The following is a 22023-nucleotide window of genomic DNA, read 5'->3' as shown; positions in this document are numbered from 1 at the left end:
TAAGCCAGCAGTCCTCACAAAGAAGGAAATTAGGTTGGTTTGGCTTGATTTGTTCTTCACAAATCCACATGGGCTATTCCTTATATTATCCTCTATGTGCTTACAAATTGATTGTTTAATAATTTATTCCAATATCTTTCCAGGTATCACAGACTGACTGGTCTATAATTCCCTAGATCCTCTTTGTTCCCCATTTTTAAAGATAGATAGTATGTTTCCCGTTCTCCAGTCCTCTGAGGCATCATCTGTCCTCCATGAGCTCTTGAAGATAATTTCTAATAGTTCCAAGATTGCTTCAGTTAGTGGCTCAAATCCCTAAGACGAATTTCATCAGGCCATGCTGACTTGCATATATCTAGCTTATCTAAATATTCTTTAGCCTGTTCGTTCCCTATTTTGGATTGCATTCCATCCATGTTGTTGTTTATAGTAATTGTGTTGTAAATATGGTCACCATTATCTTTTTTAGTGAAGACTGAAGCAAAATAGGCATTAAATCCTTCAGCCTTCTTGATGTCATCAGTGGTTAGCTCTCCTTCCCTGCTAAGTAGTGGACCTATGCTTTATTTCATCTTTCTCTTTCTCCTAATGTATTGAAAGAACGTCTTACTGCCTTTTCCTGTCCTGTGGTAGGTGTAATTCATTTTGTGCTGTAGCCTTTCTGATTTTAACTCTACATAGCCCATATATCTTGGGTTCTGCCCTTGTCAAACCCTTGATGTGATTTGTTACTAGAGCATTGGCTTCTAATTTGCTGGCTTCAAGGAATTTGTAATATACCCATGAATAGCAGTAAATCATCCTAAACGGATGTGTTGTGCGTCCAAACTTACAGATGAGGAACTTTTTGGGTAAAGATAAATTAGTAGCTGAGAGAGCAGATAGGCCTGAACCCTCATTATCAGAACTAGCATAGCAATCCATTGGTCACTGTTAACACCAACAGTAATAAAGAAAGGACTGTTCTCCTAGCAGAGGATGAAATCTGGACCAGAAGCTTCCAATGAAACCTAGATAAAATGTTTTCCAAACCAACAAAATCCTCAGCATAACAAAGATAAAATGAGTATTTGTGTATGAGAGCTCAATTCCTGTACAAGACTCTTCTTTCTGATCCACCCTCTGTACCCAGAGTCTTAAGAAACAGCTGGCATTAGTCACAGCAAGGCTCAGTTTGCAAGTTATGCACCTATCCCTATTCAGACAACATACTAATCAGTGCCCATTCATAATTTAACAGCTGCTGGAAAAGGATTCATACCCACCAGTTGTTTAAAAATGAAGAAGAGCCTTTGATTTCCACTACAGAGAATTGCTTACTGAGGGATAAAATAGACTTGGTTCTGGCTATAATGTTACCTTGCTATAAATGGTAAAGATTTGTAAAGGTCCAAAGCTTCATTGCATGAGTCATTTTCTGGCAGTGGTCATCTGTAGCCAGTTATAGGCGGTGGCTAGGATTGCTGGTGTAGAGAAGTGTAGTTCAGCAGAGACTCTCCATTAACCCCTTCTGTATTTTGCTATCTAGACGGAACTCAACCAGGAAATTTCTTTCATGGACTTGGTCAAGTTATGTTTCTGGTGCCAGGGAAACAGACTCTTTGAGGCAGGCACTTCCTCTTTGTTTGTTCTGTGCACAGTACAATGGGGCCCTCACATCTAGATGGTACCATAATACAAATATTATAATCACCGAGTTCTGGTGATCTCAGCTACTGAGTGTTGGTTGGAATCCTACAATCAGGCACCATAAAAATATGGATACAACCCAGCGTTGTATAGATAGTCATATCAGACTATTTGAGTGTCCACAGCTGCTCAGATTATACAAGTCTGTGGCTGGCCTTCCAAGTCACCATTAACTCCAAAAGGCAGGTTTGGGAATTTATTCCTCTCTTTCTCTAAGAATCATGCTCCTGTGGTCATGAGGAAAAGATGGTTGTTATAGCTCCAGAAACTTCTGTCCAAGGTTAAGTTCCTTTTTCTACAATTCCTGTGCGTAGCTCTCCCATCATTTTGTTCTAACTCTCAGCATTCTTTGAGAGTTCTGGCATTCCTAGCGCTCTGGGGTCCTGATCTATGACTAGAGCTCCCAGGCAGTACAGTAATACAAATTCATAATAATATCCCAAGAATACAGGAGGTACATATAAATTTATACCCAGTTTATCTCATTCCTTTGAAAATGCCAAGGCCTTAGGGTCACAAAAAGTTGCTACAGGCAAGAAGTTAAAATCCTGCTCCAGTTGGCATGCTAGTCATCTGGGAAACTTCTCAGAAGTCCCTAGGGCCTTGGGGGGAAGGGGCGGATGAGCCTCAACAGGGGAAAAATTGCAGAGTAAGTTTCCATTCTTCCTCAGAGGCATCCTTTGGTAGGAAGATGCTACCAGGGTTGGTTCCCACATAACTCCTCAGTTTACAAAGCTCTTGCTTGATTTGGGGGAAACTTACATTCTTGCCTATTATTCTACTATGATAATTAAAACTCTGCTTATCCTTTCCCTCATACTTCTGTGATTCACTGCTCAGTACTTTCCATTAGTAACGAATGAGGATACAAGCTGTGCAACAGATAGAAAATTATCAGATAAGAAAATTTTCATTGTGTTAATAATGTCTGTTTTCATTCAGTTCACGCTCGTGGTCTTACTGGTAAGTGACCAAAATACACACCGAAATATTCCTTAAAGGGAGACCTGGACACACAATTTTTTTAAGGTTATATACCAAGTTGTTGTCTTGATGCTAATAATAAGTTGGTGGAGTGTTTCTAACAGCTGTGGAAGGACCTTTCCGGTGACCTGAGCTGAAGGGGTGGGGCTCAGTCCATCGTTCTGATCAGGAAACAAATGTCTCGTTCTGACCTGGTTTGGTGAATAAGCATGAAAATCACCTGTTGCCCGAAAGGGTGGAAATCATAATGAGGAGCTGCTGATGTTCCACACTGAGATGAAAATATTTTTTTAGTGAATATATTTCACATTCTGGGACACTTGAATTAAAGGAATCAAGGCTACAGAAATAAAAATATTATCAGGGTTGAAATGTTTTTGTAATGCAGTTTGTAAAGCAGCTTTTTTCCCCCCATGTTGTAGTCCAGTATTTGTATTTGCAGTAGAACTTCCTAGCTTTTGTTGCCCTTCCTTGTGGTGTTTGATCTCTGAATTGTTTTTTAAGAATGTTTGTGTGTTTAAAGCCTTGATCATCCTGTTTAATCATCCTCATTTTGTTGCCACTATAAAATGCACTGAAATCTTTAATGAAATCTGAGCATTATACTCTGTGTGGGCTTTATATTGAAATACGAAAAGAGTTTGAAATGTCAAACATAGCATTCATTTTTGTTATGTTCTAGCCTTAGTGGGTTGCAGTCATTTTGACAGAAGATACCTATTAGCATGTGGGCAAATTCTAATTATTTGTATTTTGAGCTCCTGAAGAATTGAGTACTGTGTGAAATCTTAACCTTTATTGACTATGTATAGGAATGGCATGTTCTGTCATTCTTCCCTCACCCAGAGAGTTTTGAAAGAGTCGTACAAGTGATCTGAGAGATTTTTTTAGCACTTTTCTGAGTTGTGTCATCTGAGCTATTAGAAGGCAGCGTAGCACCGCTTTGCTAGACTGGATTTTCTTTGCATATGAAGTGAAGTAAAAGGTTCAGTTAAGTCATATTTTTGTAACTTGTTTTGATAAGTGTATGCATTATGGTTTCACAAGTATTCTTCTATAAGATCTTCTATCAGTGTAAAAATACCTTTTCTGTACAATATGTCTTCACTAAAATCAATAATTTACTATAGTAACTCAGTGACAAGGCAATCATTTTTCTGTTCATTTTGGTCCTATGCTAGACAAAGATGGAGTATTTCAAAAATAATATGTTGCTGTAATTATGATAACTACTGAGGAACTAAGAGAGGAAATTAGGGGTAACAGGAGTTTGTGTTTGGTAGGCTGCTCTTAGATCAGATTTGGAGAAGATTTTAAAATAAACTAATTGTTATTAAATTATTCTTGATCTACACTGGGTAATGTGTGTGATACTTTATCTTTAAATCTTGGCCATTTCACCTCACCTTTGTTTCTCCGTATCCTCCCAAGTTTGTGAAAACAAATTTTGCCCTTTTTTTGAATAGCAATAACAAACGTTGACTTCACATAAGGATAGCTGAGGACTGAATTTGACCCAAAATTTGGTCCTGAGTGGAATGGGCTTTATGATTAACAACACTACCACATAACTTTTAAGCAGTTTTACTCTCATTGAAGTAGACACAAGAAACTGAATCACCTTTGCTATTAATGGCATTTAATAATGCATGTAAAACTGTGCTAAAAAGTGTGATCTTGGTCATGAAAAACTGAAGAAACTTTCCAGTATTTTGGAGTTTTATATTAAGAGGAAAAAAGTCTTATCCAACAAGTGAGAAGGGAGAAAACTCCGATTTAAGACATGAGATACTGTCTCTTGCTTTTCCATGTTGCTGTTTGTCATAATATGAACAGCCAGTGAGTGTTCTCTGTCCTTCCATGACTAATAAAACTCACTTGAGACACACCCTTGATTTTCCTGTTTTTAGCTTTTTACATCCTATTGCTTAGTGGGCCCTCCCTTTCAAAAATTATACCCGCACACAGGGATTTCAAATAGTTTTATCAACACGAGAATCTTATGTTCATATTAGGATTGTTTCTCCAACTCTAAGAACACAGCTTGTCGATGGTTTCAGAAATGATTAGTGAAACATTATTTTATTGCTGTATTTTGGTATGAATAATATTGCTGTCATTTGATGTCAATTTCAAAATGTGAGACTTAAACAAACGTAAGTATATGCTCTGCTGGCTGATTTGTGTAGGACCTAGTTATGACATGCTTTCTGCCACTCCCATTAAAGAAAAGCCAGCATCCTGAGGAATCTGAACAAAAAAGGTGTATGTATTATGACTTTACAGAATAAATTCAAGCATAGCAATTTTTTATTACTCTTTATCCATTGACAATTGGGATTGAGAATTTAGAAAGTTATCTTTACATTCATTTTTGATAAAACCAAGACTTAAAGTGTAGACAAAACATAATTAAGGCCCAGATTCTTATACAGACTACTCAGTGGAATAGGACTTGACTCTGCATGTTAATTAGTCCTGGTCTACACTGGGCCGGGGGGATCAATCTAAGTTACGCAACTTCAGCTACATTAATAATCATGCCAGACCTTTGTTTAGGAGATCATTCACTCTTAAAAGGTCTTAGTTGTTTCATGCATAAAATGGCTAGGGCTACCTTGACTGTCAATTCCCCAAACTGGTAAGATACTTGGTACCTGTGTGTTCAACTGTAGGGTGTGGAATTTCCTGTAAATTCTCTTTTAAAAAAAATTTTTTTTGACTCCCATAGAAACTTGACTGAATTGTAAATATACCCCCAAAAATGCATTGCAGGGTCGTAGTCTAGCCAATGCACTTAAGCATGTGTGATGGGGTGTATTCAGTGTCAACGTGGGGTAAGGGTTAAGGAGAGCTGGAGAGTTCAGTTAGGGCAGGGGTCTCAAACACGCGGCCCAGGGGTTATTTTCTGCAGCCCGCCAGCTCCCCGCGGTCCTCCCCCCCCCCCCCCCCAGCATTTACCTAGAGCGGCTCTGGCCTGACCTGGCGCGCACTGGGGGCAGGGCAGCCTCCCCGCCTGCCTGCCCTGCCCCTTCGCTGCTCCGGGAAGCGGCTGGGACCTGGCCAGGGGTGTGGGGGGCCACAGGGGTCTGTGTATTGCCCTGGCCGTGCCTCCAGGTACCACTCCCGAAGCTCCCATTGTCCGCTGTTCCCCTTAAGCTTTAAGCTTTCTTGATCCTGAGGATGATACTTGTGTCTGGCTTCATTCTGTGAATCTACTAGTGTGAGCTCATTTTATGCAGTAGCTTGAAATTAGAAAATGAAGTAAGTTAATAAAATTTATAATACTGTTTTATTGTATGGGATGCAAGCTTCTTTTCATTCCTTTTCATTCCCTCTCTGGAATTCTGGCGTTAATAAACTAGGATTCCTTCATCTGTTGTACTGACTCTAAATATTCAGTTTCTATTTTTCTGAAGTGTCTGTATCATAAAGATGATCACCTCAGTTGGAAGCAGTTGGCACCTCTTGTTGCAGTCTTCTCATAGGGTCCAAGGAATGAATAGACTGTACACTAACAGCATGAACTTCCCTCTCAGGTTCCTCTAGATTAAGATTAAGGCACATAGGGCAATGTGTGGACGCTTGCACTGCCACTGCCCTTACTTAGCCTGCTCTGGGGTGTGCGTGTGTGTGTATGTAATCTCTCAACTATGCTTTTGTAAAGAGAATTTTTTTTTGAGGGGCGGGGGGCTGGCGTGGGAGGCAGGAAGGTTAGACTCAAAACTCTTGAGAAGTCAAATGTTTTGGGCGGATTAATGTAATTCCACCCCACACCATTTTTCTCCCCATCTCCAGGGCAATCTTTTGTCCTTTTCTTTTCCTGCTTTAGCTTTCTCTCCTTTGCACCACAACACACTGTTCTCTAATTCATTTTCCTTCACAGCTCCCCCCTACATATGCAATTCCGCATACTGTTCTCTTCTCGCCAACCATTTCAGGAGTGGAGGAAAGAAGCAGGTCTAGAGCTGCCACCTACCAGCCCTGCAAGGCTGCTCTCTGCCTGTCCTAACTAGAGAGAAGCAGTAAGCTTCCTGCAAGACGCAGGGGAGGGTAGTCTTTCTTGCTGTGCCTGAGCAGCTGAGAAGGGACAGAGTTGAAGGCTCTCACTGGGTATGGATACTGTGCTCTCGACCTCACCCCCAAACTGTCCAGACTTTGGCTGTGCAACATTTGGAAGCCGGGTCCCAGGGCACTTGACATACAGACAGAGCCCTGGAAGCCATGAGAAACGGCTAGAGGACAAAGTCTGGAAAATAAATTATCCCTGTCATCGACCGTATTGGCCTTCGGGAGCAGAGTGCTCCATTGTGACCTCTCTGGACAGCACTTTGAACTCCAGTGCACTAGCCAGGTACACAGGAAAAGCCCCAGGAACTTTTGAATTTCATTTCTTGTTTGGTCAGCGTGGCAAACTCAGCAGCACAGGTGACCATGCAGTCCCCCCTGAATTGCAAACGAGCTCCAGCATGGACCGAAAGGGAGACACTGGATCTGACTGCTGTATGGGAAGAAGCATCTGTGCAGGCAGAAGTCCAATCAAAAAGAAGAAATGCAAATATATTTGCCAAAATCTCACGGGGCGTGTTGGAGAGAGGCTACAACAGGGACACACAGCACAGGGACACAATGCCGCGTGAAAGTTAAGGAGCTGAGACAAGCCTACCAAAAGACAAAGGAGGCAAACAGTCGCTCTGGGTCAGAGACCCATACATACCGCTTCTGTGATCAGCTGCATGCCATTCAAGGAGGGGACTCTACCACTACCCCACCACTGTCCGTGGACACCTGCAAGGGGGGAGTCTCACGCAACAGGGATGAGGAGGAGGAGAATGCGCAGCATTTGTGGAGGAGGAGGGGAATGCGCAGCAGGCAAGCGGTGAATCCATTCTCCCTGCCAGCCAGGACCATTTCATCACTCTGGAGACAATACCCTCCGAAGGCAGGATCCCCGACCCTGAAGCTGGAGAAGGCACCTCTGGTGAGTGCACATTTGTAACTACAGTACAGGGTTTAAAAGCAATAGTGTTTAATGTTTGATTTGCCCTGAAGAATTGGGATGCATTCGCGGCCAGTACAGCTACTGGAAAAGTCTGTTCACATGTCTGGGGATGGAGCGGGAATCCTCCAGGGACATCTCCATGAAGCTCTCCTGGAGGCACTCTGAAAGTATTCTAGAGTCACTGCAGCACAAAGCATGGCAGCGAATGGTCCTGGGTTTTGGTCGCATTCAAGCAACATTCGGTCTTTATCTTTCTGTGTTAGCCTCAGGAGAGTGATATCATTCATGGTCACCTAATTGAAATAGGGGAATTTTTGTAAGGGAACAGCAAAAGGACCCCGTTCATGCTGGGCTGTTTGTGCTTGGCTAAAAGGGATCATCCTGGAGAATAGCCACATGCTGGGATGGGGGCAGGTGTGTGCTGCACATCCACCTGAAAACTGCAGCCTCTCCTTTTAAATATGAAACCCAACCCATTGCTTGCTATGGGAAAGGATAGCGCTGCAGTTTGAAAACATTCCCACATGTTATGCATAAGAAGCCAACCCCGCATACCCTTTGCATTACCGTGGCTGCCTGGAAACTAAATTCTGTTGCCCAGCTGTGTGTGATGTGTCACCATACCGGCAGGTGCTCAATATAAAAGGCAAAATGTGACCTTGTACCTAAAGCACATGTGCTGTCTACTGTGAATTGCTTGATTCACTGTAAAAGAGTCTCCCTTTTGTTCTCAAAAATGTATCATCTTAAATTTTACTCTCCCTTTTTATCTCCCCCCCAGTTGCAAATGTTGGTAGGCTCCCCATATCGTCTCCGTCCCTGGGGTTATCGCAGATCAGAAGGCGAAAAAAACCTCACTCGCGATGACATGTTTTCCGATCTCATGCAGTCCTCCCGCATTGATAGGGCACAGCTGAATGCATGAAGGCATTCAGTGTTAGAGGCTAGGAAAGCATAGAGCGCGAAAAGCAGAGGCAGGAGCATGAAGAGCAGAGGCAGGAGGCGATGCTAAGGCTAATGGGGGAGCAAATGGACATGATGAAGCGTCTGGTGCAGCTGCAGGAAAGCCAACAAGAGCACAGACCCCCGCTGCATCCATTGTACAACCACCTGACCTCCTCCCCAAGTTCCATATCCTCCTCACTTAGACGCCCAAGAACGCAGGGGCAGGCGGCTCCGGGCACCCAGCCATGCCACTCCAGGGGGTGGCACAAGCAACAGAAAGCTGTCATTCAAACAGTTTGATTTGTAATGTAGCTACAATAAGCAATGTGGCCTTGTCCTTCCCTCCTCCCCCACTCCACCCCACCCCACCCTACCCTGGCTACCCTGTCAGTTATCTCCCTTTTTTTTTTAAATAATAAAGAAAGAATGCATGGTTTCAAAACAATAGTTACTTTATTTCAAAGGGGAGAGGGTGGTTGGCTTACAGGGAATTAAAATCAACAAAGGGGGCGGGTTTGCATCAAGTAGAAATACACACAACTATCACACCAAAGCCTGGCCCGTCATGAAACTGGTTTTCAAAGCCTCTCTGATGCGCAGCATGCCTTGCTGTGCTCTTCTAATTGCCCTGGTGTCTGGCTGCTCAAAATTGGATGCCAGGCGATTTGCCTCAACCTCCCACCTGCCATAAATGTCTCCCCCTTACTCTCACAGATATTATGGAGCACACAGCATGCAGCAATAACAATGGGAATGTTGGTTGCGCTGAGGTCTGACCTAGTCAGCAAACAGCGCCAGCGAGCGTTTAAACATCCAAAGGCACATTCTACCACCATTCTTCACTTGCTCAGCCTATAGTTGAACTGCTCCTTACTACTGTCCAGGCTGGCTGTGTATGGCTTCATGAGCCATTGGAGCAAGGGGTAGGCTGGGTCCCAAGGATAACTGTTGGCATTTCAACATCCCCAATGGTAATTTTCTGGTCTGGGAAGTAAGTCCCTTCTTGCAGCTGCTCAGACAGCCCGGAGTTCCTAAAGATGTGAGCATCATGCACCTTTCCCGGCCATCCCATGTTGATGTCGATGAAATGTCCCTTGTAATCCACCAGTGTTTGCAGCACCATTGAGAAGTTCCCTTTGCTGTTTACGTACTGGTTGGCAAGGTGGTCCGGTGCCAAGATAGGGATATGCGTTCCATCACCCCACCACAGTTAGGGAATCCCATTGCAGCAAAGCCATCCACGATGACCTGCACATTTCCCAGAGTCACTACCCTTGATAACAGAACGTCAATGATTGCATTGGCTACTTGGATCACAGCAGCCCCCACAGTAGATTTGCCCACTCCAAATTGATTCCCAACTGACCGGTAGCAGTCAGGCTTAGCAAGCTTCCAGAGGGCTGCCACCACTCACTTCTCAACTGTCAGGGCAGCTCTCATCTTGGTATTCCTGCACTTCAGGGCAGGGGAAAGCAACTCACAAATTCAGGGAAAGTGGCCTTACGCATGCAAAAGTTTCGCAGTCACTGGGAATCATCCCACTCCTGCAACACTGTGCAGTCCCACCAGTCTGTGCTTGTTTGCCGGGCCCAGAATCAGCGTTCCACTGTATCAACCAGCCCCCACTGCCACCATGATGTCCCAATTGCCACTGCCCGTGCTTTCAGAAACGTCTGTGTCCATGTCCTCATCAAAATCGTCCTCGTGCTGGCGTCTCTTAGCCTGGTTCTGCACATACTCCAGGATAATGCGCGAAGTGTTTACAATGCTCGCAACAGCAGCGGTGAGCTTAGCGGGCTCCACGCTTGCCATGGTATGGTGTCTGCAGGAGAGCAGAGTTGCAGCGGAAGCGGTGGATGACGGCAACATGGAGAAATTTGCTATTGAGACTGAGCTCATTTACAAGAGCAGGGGAGCAGAATTGCAGTGGAAGCGGTGGATGATGATGGTTAGCAGTCCTACTTCACCGTCTGCTGACCGCAGCACCTAGGACACAACAGCAGCGGTGACAGTGAGCTTAGCTGAGCGGGCTGCATGGTTGCCGTAGTATGGTGTCTGCATGGAAAAAAGGTGCGAAACGATTGTCTGCCGTTGCTTTCATGGACGGAGGGGCGACTGACAACATGTACCCAAAACCACCTGCAACAATGTTTTTGCCCCATCAGGCATTGGGAGCTTAACCCAGAATTCCAATGGACGGCAGAGACTGCGGGAACTGTGGGATAGCTACCCACAGTGCACTGCTCCGTAAGTCGATGCTAGCCATGGTAGTGAGGACGCACTCCGCCAACTTAATGCGCTTAGTGTGGATATATGCAATTGACTATAAAATCGATTTCTAAAAATCGACTTTTGTAAAATCATCCTAATTTCGTAGTGTAGACATACTCTAAGGGTACTACATGTCTCCAACAGCAGGAAAGGGCTCCAGCTGTTTCCTGCTGCCACAGTCTTTCCTGATTGCCTCCCCACTGCCAGAATCTTTCATTGCTGTGTGTAGCTATGCAGTGCAGTGTGGACGCATGCCTGCATGTCACTGCAGTGTGTTCCTGCTACCGCTGGTGTGCAGTGTAGACATACCGTAAGTGACTGATCATGTCGCCCTCTAGTGGCTGGCCTGCACAGTGGGCAAGGGACACCTAATGAGGTTAAATATTTAGTTCAGTTGGTATAGCAGTATTTCTGTTGCTAAAGATAGTTAACACCTTGCAGAATTGTGTGTGTGTGTGGTCATTCAGTGTAAGTGGACGGTTGTAAATGGGCCTTTTGACAGTTTTTTTTCCCTGGGTAATATGTTTCTACACAAAAGAAAAGAAAGCAGCACAAAGTGTGTTGTGGGATCCTGAGGGAGAAAATCTATTACTTTAATCAATATTTTCCACTGCTTTCTGTAGTTTCTCCCAACGTTTAATGTGTCAGAACTACTGTGCTAGTTATGAATGGTCAGTCCACCTGGTTGGTACAGACTTGCGCATCTGACACTTTGGTCTTATAACTTCTTTGAATTGGCTCTTTCTACTAAAGAAAATACAATAAATATGGGCCCAGCTAGTATGAAGTAGTTCTGAAAACTGGAAATCTCAGCCTAACAGCCAACCATAAATGCTGGTTGGTTTTAATTTATACTTGATACCTTTTTGTATTAGTTCTGCAGGGAGAAGCTGATGGAGGAGGTTTAATTCTGGTTGAGTTGAGATGATGTAGAATAATAGGCTATGACTGAATGAATTGTGGTATATATCAGCTAATCCACAAACACATCTGCTTTCATAGAACTTCAGATTCCCTTCTCCTCCCTTTGTGTAAGTGCACCAGAAATGGTGGAATTGCCTCTTAGTAGATGGAAATGGAAACCATGACTCATTTCCTCATCTCTCAAACGTAGTAGAAAGAGAGCAGGATGGCTGCACCATTTAGTTGTCATTAGTGCCAAAAAAAGGAGGGAGGGGGCAATTGAATTTCTATATAGATCCATGAAAAAGCCTGTGTTTACCATGTCCTTTTTTCTGATTGACATGTTAACTCTTTTCTTATGGATACAAAGAAATAAAGTTGCAAACTAATTCAACCATAGTTTTCCCTTGCCATTTCACTATCCTCTGTAATACCTGGCAGATGAACTAGAGTAAGTAATTACTGATTGGCTCAGATAATGCAACTGCATAATAGGTAAATTTTTTGCAATCTCAGAAATAACCATGGAGGGTGCTGCCTGTGGCTTGTAGAGCCAGAAATAGGGGGAGAAGTTTGCACTGTTAGATCAGCAAGTAATGCTAGATCTGTGTGTAGCTTCAGGAAAGAGTTAGTAACTGCCACAGTTTAAGTCCCTGGAGATTTACAGTACTTGAAGAATAATTTTAATGTTTCATTGTCAAACATTTTGAGATACTAGGCATAAATGTTCTGTGATATGAAACTGAAAAGACTGTTGTACCATTCTCCATATTTATCAGGGACATGGAAATCAAATGTTTGTTATGATGCATGGGGTGTTTTATAAGGGGACATGTAGAAAATATCAAAAGTAATTTCATGACATTATCTTCTATAAGAGAGCCCTGCACAAGTGTATTGTCACAAAGAAAATAGTAGCAACATATAAAGTATTTTGTTCTGTGACAGGGTGGTCCACTCACCGCTAGGATGTCACCTCCTCCTGGAGGTTCTGGGGAATAGCTTATGAGGTCAACTCCCCTTCTTGTGGTTGCATACCATCTTCTTCTCTCTCTCTCTCACAACCTGCTGCTGCCTCTCTCTGACTTGGTCTTCTAGTCAGGCCACCAAATTGTTTCCCCTTCAGGGGTATCAGAGTCTTTCCTCACCAGTAGTCCTAGGCAGTCTTCCCATTTGCTGCCTCGTAGTGCCACTCCCTCAGTGGCTGGCAGGGGAACCCAGGCCCGCCCTCTACTCTGGGTTCCAGCTCAGGAACCCTCTAGCCAGCAGCCAAGGTCTGTTCCCTCTTGGACATGACTGCCTTTCCCTAAGCCCTGTCCTACTTTCTTGGCTCCCTGAGTTTGCCAGCCCAAAACATACCTCCCTTCTCCCAGGGGGCCACCACAGATTTTCCCAGTAAGCCCCCCTCTGCTTCCAATTTCCTGTCTTTATAGTCCCAGCCCAACTCTTCCTCCTCAGCTGGGCTTTCTCATTCAGTCACAGAATTACTCAGCCACCTGATTCACCTCAGATGTTGAGTGCTGGGTTAATTAGCCCCCTTCTCAATCTGTATTAACCCTTTCCGGGCAAGTGTGGGGTAAACACCCCATTGCACGTTCCTTTTTAAGGATGAAAATTTTCCTGATCAAGAATCAACATCTATTTTATACACACATTTTCTTGTTTTTTTCAATGCCAAACCCCCCATCCCAAATCTGCTTCCTAGTATGCTATCCTCCTAAGAAGCAAAGCAATGCATGCAAAAAAACCAAAAACCCTTTCAGAGTATGTTAACATTCCACAGGTAAGTGCTTCTAAGCATGTCTACACTACAGTCTTAAGTCAACCTATGTTAGGTTGATTTACGCCCACCACAGTAATTACTGCAGTGGCTGATGTCCGCACTACCCTCCTTCTGTTGGTGGGACATGTCCTCACCAGGAGTTCTTCCACTGACTGAAGAGGGGCAGTGTGGGGGGGCTGAGTGGCAGGGCTCTCAGTTCCGTGCAGCTCCCCGTCCCCAAGAGCCCAGCTGCCCCCCGGGGCTTCTCACCTCCCAGCTGGGAGTCGGGGGGAGTGGGGAAGCTGCTGGGGCTTCTTGCCTCCGGGTGGGAAATCCGCACTCGGAGTCCAGTCAGTTGCTGTGCTCCTGGCGGGGGAGCCAGGACCCTGGGGGGCAGCATTGCTCTCAGCGGGGAGCCCGGGCTGCAGCCCAAGCCGGGAGCCTAGGTGGCAGCCCAACTTGGAGTGGAGAGGGGGCAGCAGCCGAGCTGGGAGCTGGCTCTCTTGTCAATTTCAGGGCTCCAGCAGAGACATTGATAAGACAGCCAACAGCCCATGTAAGGGCTAACTACACCATCATAAATCCTAACTACACCAACATAAGCTCTACGCCTCTCGTGGAGGTGGAGTTATGTCGGTGTCATAGGGCACTTACATCAGCGGCAGAAAGGCCTTAGTGTAGACCCTGACACAGTTAGGTCAACATAAGCTGCCTTATGTCGATCTAACTCTGTAGTGTAGACCAAGCTTAGATCAAAATGGACTTGCAGCATTATCTCTTCCCCTGTGAATAGATGGATACATTCTTTTGCTACATGATAATGTTTCGATTCCAAAATACAATATACCATAATTTTTCTATATCCTTATATATACCTTTGTCCCATATTCTGTGTGTGGGAAGGGGGTTGTTTTGTTTTTTAAATCTTGTACACTTACACTATATTTTCACGGTCATAATTGCCTGTCATATCTTTATTTGGGTGTGGAAAAAACTCTCTTGAAACTTTTCTTGGATGAGAGGGCTGACAAGGTTTGGGGGGCTGCTGTCCCTCCCCCACCCTCAGTGTATGGGGAAAGAAGGGAGAACAGCTGCCTACTTCATCTTTAATATGATGAGAAAGGACAGGGAGGGAGGGGAGTGGTGGTAAAACAACTGGTTCCCCATCTGCTGTAGTAATCAATCTTGCTACCGCAGGGTGGAGTTGCATTGGTGGGAGAGTTTTAACCTAAAATGTATGGTAGACAGACTTCCCAAAGCAAACCAATGAAGCATACATTTCATTTTCTATCCTACTATGTTTCCTAGGGGTTTTTGAGGCTTACAATTTGTAAAGCACTTTAAGAATCTTTGTTGAAATTGTAGAAGTGCCAAGAATTTTTTAAGCTTCTAAAGGATTATTTTATTACAGAGAATAGTGATATATTCAAAATTATGGAAAACATCTCAGCAGCATCCTGTTTAAATAAGAAATTAATCTAAAGTGTTATACATATTATAGTAATTTTGAGGTAAGACTCATTTTCAAGCAAATATGTTGTCATAACAGATTGCTAGCATTGCTCAGTTTTCAAAAAGCATTCCTTCTATTTTTGCCAGGTGCAGTAACCCTGAAAAATGTGTAGCTTAACCTAAAATACAGCTAAGTACATAACTCCAAGAAAACCATGAGCAAATTACCATTAAATTTCAGTAATTGTGCATGTATTTTTCATAGTTTCTTGAAAATACATTATACTTATGCAAGCATTAAGTAAACAGCATTGCCTCAAGTGTTAGTGAAAAAACTAGTGATTGGTGAAGAAAAAAGGAGTATGAATACTATGGATAGGTATGTGTAGCAGACATAATGTGTCATTTGTTTGAATAAGGGTTGTATAACTTTCTCGTACAAGTGACCAATTAGTGTTTGATTAATTACTCTTCTGTTGTTGGACATAAATAACTTGTTAAAAAAGTCCTAATAGAGTTTTACCTTGTTCATTACATGAACCAGGCATATATTAATTATGAAGTTCTAGAAAACTAAACTAAAACTAACTCCAGCATTGTGTACTGTAAACTACTGTTAGCCAGAAGACCCAGCTTTCTCCCACCTGTTCCAGATAAACAGAACAAGCAACATAAGGCATCAAAATATTGAGTGACAGTTTATTGTGAGAGTGACTGTGGGCAGGAAAGAGAGTTACTCCCATTATATTTCAGGCAAGAACACCTCTGATCAGCTCTGGACAAGAACTAAGTTAAGGGAGAAAGTTGCTGATAAATGCTCAAATAACACACAAACCAGCACCTGGCTTTTTCATTCATCTTTTTAAATCCCAGAAATACGAAAGGAAATTCACTTCTTTAAAAATCCTTGTTAGTGCAATGTTATGGTTAAGAATTAAAAGAGAACGTCTGTAAATTCAATTTTAAGTTATTTCAGCTACTGCAATTCAGCTGCATTGTAATTAACTATAATGAGGGGTGGTGGGGTACTGCTGAAGTAGTAAGGTTATGGCTTCCAGGTGAGTTACAACTTTGCATTTCCTGACTCCCCTTCTGTGGTAGTGGGAGTTGAGAGTGCTCAGCAACTCCAGCGTTCTGACACAGTGCATAATACTGTATATTGGTTTACTGTATAGGTTTTTTGGTGTGTAGTTTTTTGCCTGGGTGGTGGCAAGGGTTATAGAAAAAGTTAATTTTGCTACGTTCTTTCTTCTTGCCCTTTTCAGCGCTTTAATGCAAGTCCTGAGGGTTTTCAAATCCTAGACATACCTGAATTCTGGGACAGGGAGGAATGGTCAGCCTGTATGGACTGTAAAACATTCCAAGAGCTTCACCGCAAACAGAAAACCACCTCCATGAGAGACATACAGTTCTTACTGGTGATACTTCTGCAGTGATGTGCAAGTGAAGACACATTCTTACTGTTTACACAGCTTTTAGCCTCCGAAGGATATCCCACAGTGCCTAGGTGACCACTCTGGCCAGTAGCTCTGCTGCTCTGAAGCCAGGTAAAAAGATGTCCACCCCCCACCCCGGTAAATCCCCCGGAACTTTGAAATTCCCCTTCCTGTTTTCTTGGCAAGTGCTCACTTATCTGGCCAAGTGATAATGGCTGCTTCATGGAGCAAATGATCCCCTGCTTGGAGCAATGCTGAGCTACTGGAGCAGATCAGTGTTTGGGGAGAGGAGGCTGTACAGGGACTAAGATGCCCTGCGATCAATCCCCCCCACCCCAAGACCTATCCTCAAAATTGAAAGAGCTGCTCTGTGGGATAGCTGCCCTCAGTGCAGTGCTTTCATCCGCGATGGAAGTGCTGCAAATGTGAACATGATCTGATGCCTGTGGAAGTGAGTGAGAACACAAAGCAGCGCTTTTCTTTTACTGCAAAAAGAAAAGGAGTACTTGTGGCAACTTAGTCTCTAAGTACTCCTTTTCTTTTTGCGGATACAGACTAACAAGGCTGCTACTCTGAAACCTTTCTTTTACTGGTTCCCTATCACAGGTGAAACTGACAGTGCAAAAACTCTGCAAGTGTAGACATAGCCTAAGTTGGGTCAGGCCATTTTTTTGTATGCAAGGTCTTCAAGAAACACTTACTGTAAGTGCTGTAGGAAGAATTTTGGTGAGGCACACTTCCCTCTGATTCAGTAATGAACCAATGACCTAGCACAGTTTAAACTATTAAAACTGAGCAGTCTTCTGACAAGTTTAGCACAAAGCTTGGCAAATTCTGGATAGCAAAGTATGAGCAAATATAAAATACTATCTGCTGAGCAGTTTAGTCCTTTGACATTGATTCAGGAGGGCTTCTTTGAGTTTAACTGGTGGCTTGCTGCGTGGAATACTTCATTCGTTAAAGAATACTCTTAACATATGGCAGTTAAAAAAATAGATGCATTTTAGGAATAAAAGAATAGAGAGATGTGCCGAGCAAAGGACTAAAAGCTAGCGGATAAGTAAAAATTTCTTTCCTGAATCAGGGGACACACCAAATGGTAATACCTAGGTGCTGCTGCTCCTTCAGTAGATGAACAGATAACATTATTTTAACATCCAGACATTTTGATGTGTTTTGTCGGGTTCATGCTTCTTTGTTCCCCATGCAACCCTCCTGATCACTTCACCTCAGTAGAGATTGTGCAATTGATACCTAGACCCAGGGGCAGCCCTCTTATATATAACTGCTAATCCCCTCAAACTGATTTCCTCTTACCTTTATCCATAAAATTCTCCAAACAGTTCAGTATGTCAGAATTTGCTTTCTTCTAGTGATCCCAGGCTTAGTGTGTAGCACTAGTTCATCAATTCCCACAACTGCTGTCAAAGATCAACCCTAGATCTCAAGATTTTTTCCCGTCTCTATTAAGCCTTGGATTCAGAAAGGGGACCGTTAAACAAAGTGTGACTTCTTTAAGCAGTGGCACACTTTCCTCCATTCCCCAAATCCGATTTGTAGGTGAACTTTCAGTGGAGTTTCTCATGGTGATGCAAGTCTAGGGAGGTGGTTGCTTTAGGAACTTCTCTCTTTAACAACCCATACAGTCTTGTGGAGAGGGCTGCCTAAGGGATTGTTCCCTAGCTCACTGAGAGTCCCAGGTTTTCACCTTGGGGTCTATTTGGTGAGAACTACAGGATGCTGGCAGGTTCCCACCCGGGTAACTAGGTTTTTGGAAGGAGGATTATTTCTCTTTGAAGATTTACATTTATCTCCTGGATCCTGTGTTCCCTTTGTAAACCAAAATTCTGTTTCTGTCTTCCTTTCATGAAATGGGAACTAACTGCCTACTCAGTAGTGATCTGTTTATCCAAGAAGGTCTGCTTAATTGGTCAGAACACAAAAATGGGACTCGAGAGGCCCTGGGTTCTATTCCTGGCTCTGCCACTGGCCTGCTGGGTGATCTTGGCTAAGTCATTTCCCCTCCCTCCTGGTTTTCCCATGTGTAGAATAAGGATAATGACACTAACCACTTCATAAAGTGCTTTGAACTACTGATGAAAAGCCATATATATATTATAAGAGCTAGATTTTATTGTTTATGACCTAGTCTTTCATTAAGACCCAGTGCTGCTGTATACTGTTCCTGCTTTTCTTCATAAAATGGCCCTTTTTCATATCAACCTCAATGCCTGTATGACACTGTAAGTAGGTAGCGCTATCTAGACATATAAGAGACCCTTATATTTTATTTCAGCTATAGAAAACCATTTTGTAAGTCAGGCAACATTTTCCCTTTTATTTGTTGGGGCAAAATTTCTCTAAGGCCAGCTGGGCAAGGTGAATTAAATATTCCATTATTTAACAGTAGTCAGAAGAGTTGGAGAGGTCAGTGCTTTGTCAGGCTAAGAGCTCTCTCTATCCATGCAGTAACTTTCTCCTGGGCAGAGAGATGCATCTCTTCTCAGAAAGGAATGTTTAGGCTAGCAGCATAGTCAGACTGTATGTTTTCTCAAAACATTGCAGAGTGGATGCTTTCATGTTATCAAAAGCTGTTTTCAGACAGACGTTCTTAGGGCATTGAAATTTAGTTAATTTTCAAGACCTCTTCCTCCCTTAGTGGACTATCAAAGGTTCTTATGCATTCTAACTGGCAGATGCAGAAATTGGTAGGTGCAGAAATAGGAATATTTACTTGTTCTTTTCTTTAGCAAGGGACACCATTTTGTAGTGACCCACTTGGGAGACAGCCAAGTAACGTTCATTCACTTGAAGCACCCGCAACTTTATTTATTACCTACCTATCTGACTTGCCCTCTGGATGGATAATCACAAACTGATAAAGAAAGAGCAGGTGCAGAGGGTTCTCTGGCTCATAGCCTAGTACACTAACCTCTAGACAGATATACTTTCCTTTATTCTTTCAATTTAAAGAAAAACCCTTTGCTTGGTTTAAGGAATTCCTGTGGAGCCTGTTCCTATGGTGTAACTATGGCCCTGATCCTGCAATGAGCTGTATACAGGCAGACCCCTGTAACAGTGTAGATTCACTGATATTTTAATGGGATTCTGCATGGATGCAGGCATATGTCCACACACAGCTCATTGCAGAATTGGGAACTGTGTGCCAACCAGACCAGTTGGCCTGTTAAGAATAGTCTCTTGGAAGAGGTGGAGGGATACTGTGCAGCAAACTAAAAGTTAAACATAAAGCAGCCCCCATGCACAAATACCTACAGAAGGAATAAACTGTTAAACAGGGTGGTTTTGTGTACTTCGCACCTCACTGTGCCATAGCTGTGTCCGACAAGATTCACGCTATACTTGTCAGAAATCTGCTTTGTGTGAAATGGCACTGAGTCACTTCAACTATAAATAAACCAGTAATGTGTGAAGAGTGGGATAATTTCATGAGTCTTTCTTATGACACACATGATAAATGTCATCAGGAGATTATGTAACACAAGAAGCTGCTTTTAGCATTAAGCAAGGAGTTTTTTGTTTGTTTGTTTGGTGGTGGTGTGTGTTTGTTTTTGGTCTTTTGGGGCAAACATTTTGCCCTCTGTCAAGGAAGCTTCTGAAAAAAGTCTTGCTGAGAGATCCCTTTACATTTCTTCAGAAGGGAAAATTAAAATGTAAGTGGTTTTTATAGCATTCTTTTTAAAAAAGGCAGTTTGTGAATGATTGGTCTGATCCAGCCAAAAAAACCCAAAACACTTTAGCTGGTCTTCACTCATCAAAAATTGCTGAGATTCCCTAGCACCAGAGCAGCTACAGAGACTATTCTCTACCTTAAGAGGGCTTATCCCCTCTCTACTACCTCTTGTGTACCTGGTTAGGAGTCCCGTCTTTTCACCCTCTTCCCAGAGCTGGAGTTTGGAAATTGTTTCATTATGATTATCCCACATGTGGCCATTAATGTCTTTGCTAAGCATCAGCATTAAGTCCCCACATACAGGGCTTGAAGGGTAGCCGCCTTCTTTCTCCAAACTTCCTTGCCTTTCTCCCCCCTACCCCAACCTGTTGGTTCTGGTTTTTGTTTGTTTGTAAAAGTTGTAAAACTTTTGAAAGAGATGTTCTTTTCCCCCCTCCCCATCCAAACATCTCTGCAGTATGCAGCAGAGTAGTTGAAACCTCCCTTTCCAAGGTAAGGTAGTTCTTATTTCTGCTCAGTTCTCTCCCCTGGGAGCAGCCTGGAACTGTTCCTGTCCCACAGTCCTTACGAACTGTAGCCACGTAGCATTCCTACCCTGGTGGAAAGAACACGGAGATGCCCAGAGTTGTTGACTGAGACCTCATTTCCCGTGAAGCCGTGCTGCAGAGATGAAGAATTCCTCACGTGGTTGTGGGAGTGATGATTACGTATCAGCCTTTCTGCTGAGATACTGGATAAGGCCCTGAAAGAAGAAACAGAGAAAACGATTGGTTTTATGGGATTTTTTTCCCCTTCAGCTCTTTGCCCTCCCACTTGTGTGAAAACTCTGGTGAATCTCCATCCACCCACATTTCCCCCTGCTTTTTTAATGTACTTGCAAGGATGAAGAGCTGAGAAAAGTGGGGGTAGAGAGATCATCATGCAAGGCCATTTTTGAGAAAGAAATTCTGAATCAGGGATAGATTTTTGGCACTTGAATCAGGGTCTCTAAGGAAAACTCAGGATTCCTGTTTTCCCATAGCCATTTGAACTTGTGAGCTCAGCCTCCACAGGCCTAGGAAATAGTGCTAATATAAAATAGGAGGGATACACAGATAGCTTTTCAGTAATGACCTGGCATTCCCAAATTTATAGAAATATTCAATTTAGGAAGGAGAAGCATATCGTTGCTTTTTATTGCAGAGATAGGTTTTTGCATTTTCATACTGTACAGGATATTGTGCAAAAATGACTATTACTCAGTACATTTTAACTTTTTACCATGTTTTACCAATAGCCTAGTCTATAATACATCAAGCAGCAATCTCCTCCAGGATAGTATGGGGGACTTCAGGTCAGCATGTCTTCTCCATTGGCGGAGCAGTGAAAAACATGGCTTCACTGATCTCACCATTACATGAGCTAGCAAGAGATTGGAACATCATAGCTAAGCTACTAAAGGGGCTGGATACATCTAATATTCCTATGCAAAGACTGGCAGAGTTTGAAGGTGTCTGTTAACACTGAGCAGTAGATTGTGCATGATAGGCACTTGCCGGCTTGGGATTGGTGCAGTCACACCACCCCATGTTGAGCTCTGGAAGGGATTTGTCTCTGATTGGCACAATCCCTCCTGGAATTCTGCAGCATTCAGGGGGGAAGCATGATTAGTGTGACGTACCATAGGAATGTGCTCTTCTTTTGATGGCTGGATGTCTCCATGCCCTTTTGTGGTAGGGGTATTAGGAGGGAGCATTTCTTGAATACAAGAGTGAAAGAACGCTCTGGTGTCCTAGCACCTACACAAGAGCTCGGCACAATCTGGGCTGAGTGTTTTACAGGTTAACACTTGACTGCTAATGTGCCAGGACCCCTAACGTGTTTTCACTGTTTTAAATTGAAGGTG

At 43.3% G+C, this 22023-nt stretch overlaps 1 protein-coding gene and 1 long non-coding RNA gene across 4 annotated transcripts in view; one reads left to right on the top strand and one right to left on the bottom strand.

Annotated features, from left to right (window-relative positions):
• Nucleotides 1-22023, top strand: part of SCHIP1 (schwannomin interacting protein 1) — a 385169-nt gene that overhangs the window by 306655 nt on the left and 56491 nt on the right. The window lies entirely within an intron of this gene.
• Nucleotides 1-22023, bottom strand: part of LOC141993882 (uncharacterized) — a 31885-nt gene that overhangs the window by 4960 nt on the left and 4902 nt on the right. The window contains exon 2 of the long non-coding RNA XR_012640959.1: nucleotides 20733-20880. This is a non-coding gene — a long non-coding RNA (uncharacterized LOC141993882). The remainder of the gene's footprint in view (nucleotides 1-20732; nucleotides 20881-22023) is intronic.

This window comes from Natator depressus, chromosome 9 (genome assembly GCF_965152275.1).
Source record: "Natator depressus isolate rNatDep1 chromosome 9, rNatDep2.hap1, whole genome shotgun sequence".
Lineage (NCBI taxonomy): Eukaryota > Metazoa > Chordata > Testudines > Cheloniidae > Natator > Natator depressus.
This window is presented reverse-complemented; position numbering and strand designations above follow the sequence as displayed.